Below are 3,829 nucleotides of genomic sequence, written 5' to 3' on the forward strand. Positions count from 1 at the left end.
TTTATTTCACTTGACTTATGTTTTATTATACAGCATATAAGCATTATGACAACAATAAAAACATGACTATTTCTAATTGAAAACTGTTGTTAAGTGAGATGATAGAAAGAGAGACAGAGTGCAGATTGAGAGCAGTACAGTAGCAGAGTAAAACCAGTAGCAGAGTCCCAGTGAGTCAGGTCAGGACTAGGAACACTGGTCTCTCCTCAGTGTCTGAGAGAGTGGAGTCTGGGAGCCCTGGGTGGCCTCACAGGTCACAGAGCCCACCTTCCTCCACTGGTCTGCAGAGAGCCTCAGGGTGCTGCTCCAGCTGTAGCGGCCGTCCTTCTCCAGCACCCCGGGGCTCCTGCTCTCCTCCCAGCTGCTGCTGCTGCTGCTGCTGCTGCTGCTGCCGTCCACCTTCCAGGACAGACTCCAGTCTGAGGGGAAGCCCTTGTTGGCCAGACACATGAGCGTGGCCTTCCCCTGCTCCAGCTCCTCACTGGAGGGGGGCAGCACCGTCAGGGAGGGACGGACGTCACCTAGGAGACAGCAATCAGCTTAGAGGACAGGGACCACACGGCTGTCAGTCGACCAGCAGACACTTGGACACATTTACTGTGTGAGAGCTGATTTAGTCCTTTAAGGAGTTTCTGTCAGATGGTTTTTCTGCTCCAGCAGTCACTCACTCACACATTGTTTCACTTCCCTTTAAGAAGCCTCTCATGCAAACCAGCACAGAGAGAATCATCATACAGAGCGACCCGAAATATATCAAACTACTCTGGAAATAAAATCCCAAAATTTAGACCAATTTTCAAACTTTCTCATCCAAAACCTTAAACTGAACGTAACTTATCATAAACATATCTAGTGAAAACATAAATACAGAAAATGAACTGATTACAATCAAAAAATCTTCATGCACTTTTCAATCACCATCAAAGATTTTTGAAATTTGAAACATTTAACACAATTAAAAGATTTTGCAGATTTTCAAATTACCATATTGTCTTCACTCTGTTCAATTTTATTTGAATAATTGATTCTTTAGGAAATTTGTTTGAAAAAAACATCAATCATTTTAGTGCAAAATTGTAATCTAATCTCGGAAAACATTTTATGAAAAAGGTTTGCGGTTTTATCTTTTTAAAGTTTTTTTTTTTTTAATTCTAGTATTGTGAAAAATTCGTAAAGAATCATTCGCTAAAGCTGCTGTGAGATTACCTCCATGGTAAAAGAGGAGAAATAAAAACATTAAAAAAAAACCAAGAGAAATAATTTAATGTACTGAAGATATTTTCCAATTCAAATTTAAATACTTCAAATCTGTTATTTAATATTTGTGAAGAAACTTACTTCCAACATCCAGTCTGGTTCCTCCACCAAAAGTCCACCACAGTGATACAAAGTCATTGAGCCGCCGTACAAAAACCTCTGACTGCAGAGAGACACGGCTCTCTGACTTTGACACAAACAAACTCACCAGAATTCGTTTCTGTGTGGATGTATGATAAAATTCAAACTGAGAAAAACACAGCACTACAGATTTCCAGAATGTATTGTTTGAAAATGTATTTTTATTTAAAATGAAAATTAAAATAATTGAAATTGGACTGCAGAGATTACAAGGTACAAGGTAACTTCATTGTCATTTTTCTTCAATGTAATTTAGGAAGAAATGAAATTCAAGGTGATCCTAAATCCTGCTACATCTTGTGGCGTCGAAGGAGGAGTTGAAGAGTTTCACAGCCCGGGAAAAGAAGCTGCTCTGTAGTCTGGTGGTTCTGCAGCAGAAACTGTATCTTTTTCCAGACTGTGTCTGGGGTGGCTGCTGTCTGTCAGTATCTTTTGGGCTCTGTGCAGACACCTCACTTCACCGAGGTCACTGATGCTCTGGAGATGGGAATCTGTGATGTTCTGGGCAGTTTTAATCACCCGCTGTAGAGCCTTCCTGTCCTTGACAATGCACGGACCATGCCAGCTGGTGATGTTTCCAGTCAGTATGCTTTCTATTGCATATATAAGCACACCAATTAAACAGAATATGCAGCATACAGAAACAATAGTGCAAATGGGAAAATAGCAGCAAATAAACTCTATAAACAATACAAGAAAGCAAAGCCTACAAAATAATATTTAAAAAAAAATCAAAAATTGTGATGCAGATCTATGTTAAATGTCTCTGTGGCACAGAGAACAAAAAACTTCCTTTATATGTTCCAGTTGGCTGTTGAAAGATAAAATCAAACTTTTGGAAGCAAAACTTGGCAAGAGACCCATGTTGTTTCTGATTGGTCCTGCAAATTTCTAATCAGTATTGACAGATTCATTGAAAAACAGCCTCATCAGAGTAATCCAAGTCCCTGTTGGAGTCAGTCAGAGCATTTCCATAGAGAGCCACTTTGCATCAGCAGCTCCATGCTCCAGTGCTCTGGGAGAGTTTATAGTCCTGTGAGTTGAACACTGGATGACTGACAGCTGTCCTTCATGACAACAGAAGACACAGAAATGGTCCTCATCAAAAACATGACTTTGACCTGCGTCCTCATCTGGACTCTCCTCTGCTGCTGCTTCACAGGTAAAGTCCAGAGAATCAAACTCCTCTCCTCTATGAACATCCGTCCCTCTGAAATGAAGCCGACAAAACCATGACGCTGCTTTATGTTTCTGTCTCTGTGTCCTCAGAGTCCAGAGGTCAGGTCACAGTGACTCAGCCTGGAGCAGTGAGATCTGCTGTGGGAGGCTCCGTCTCCATCACATGTAGGACCAGTCAGAATGTTTATAACTCTAACCTTTTAGCCTGGTACCAACAGAGAGACGGAGAAACTCCTAAACTCCTCATTTACCAGGCCAGCACTCGAGCATCAGGGATCCCAGATCGTTTTACAGGCAGAGGATCAAACTCTGACTTCACTCTGACCATCAGTGGAGTTCAGACTGAAGATGCAGCAGTTTATTACTGTCAGAGTTATCATTATATCAACAGTCAGAATGTGTTCACACAGTGAAAAAGCGTCGTACAAAAACCTCCCTCAGTCAGACTGAACAGAAACTGAAGTGACAGCTGCAGCTGGAAGCTACTGCAGAGACTGATACACTTCACTGACACACACACACACACACACACACACACACACACACACACGTATATGTAGCATGCATACATATCATCAAATAAAAAAAAAAAAAAACTTTTTTATTATCTGACAACATCTTATAATACACCACAAAATCCACTTCTCTTCCTTGGTAAATAATCAGAAGGTTGTTTAATTTGTCTGGCATCTCTTAATCCCAATTTCAATTAGGAATCAGCAGTCAAATAAACTCAGAGAAAGTAATCTAAGCCAAGTTTTTTGCCTTCCCTAAAAGAAATGAAAGGTCATTTCAAAGTTTTGAATAATCTTTCCTTATTTCTGCCTTCATAAATACCTACAAAACTGTTCCTGTCTTTCCTAAAATTCCCCTCTTCTTTGATATTACATCTGTCTTTTCTCTGTCAGACAGGCTCTTTTAATAATGTATTAATCATTATTTGGTACTAATAAAAACACCTGCCTTCATATATAAATATTCAAAGGTTTTGGGGCCTTTTATATAATTTATTGTGGAATCTGTTGTCAACCAAAACAATATATAAACCTTGGTTTGTCATATTTCACAGTTACAAAAAGACAGACCCCAGAGCTGTAATGTGAAAACAAGCAGGCAACAAAAACTGAAGGAACGGACGCAAACAGAAACAAGTACAGGAGAAAAAATGAACTAGAGACAAAGCAGATAATGTGAGGAACATGAGAGACAAGAGACACCAGCTTCAAATGCAGATGATGTGACACTGAAAAAG

General features: G+C 40.0%; 1 pseudogene; it reads right to left on the reverse strand.

The window, feature by feature from the left end:
* On the reverse strand, positions 1 to 534 carry LOC148186703 (Ig kappa-b4 chain C region pseudogene; annotated as a pseudogene).
* Positions 535 to 3,829: the final 3,295 nt, after the last annotated feature.

Source organism: Plectropomus leopardus, chromosome 17 (assembly GCF_026936395.1).
Source record: "Plectropomus leopardus strain MGB_pleo_1.0 chromosome 17, ASM2693639v1, whole genome shotgun sequence".
In the NCBI taxonomy this organism is placed as follows: Eukaryota; Metazoa; Chordata; class Actinopteri; order Perciformes; family Serranidae; genus Plectropomus; species Plectropomus leopardus.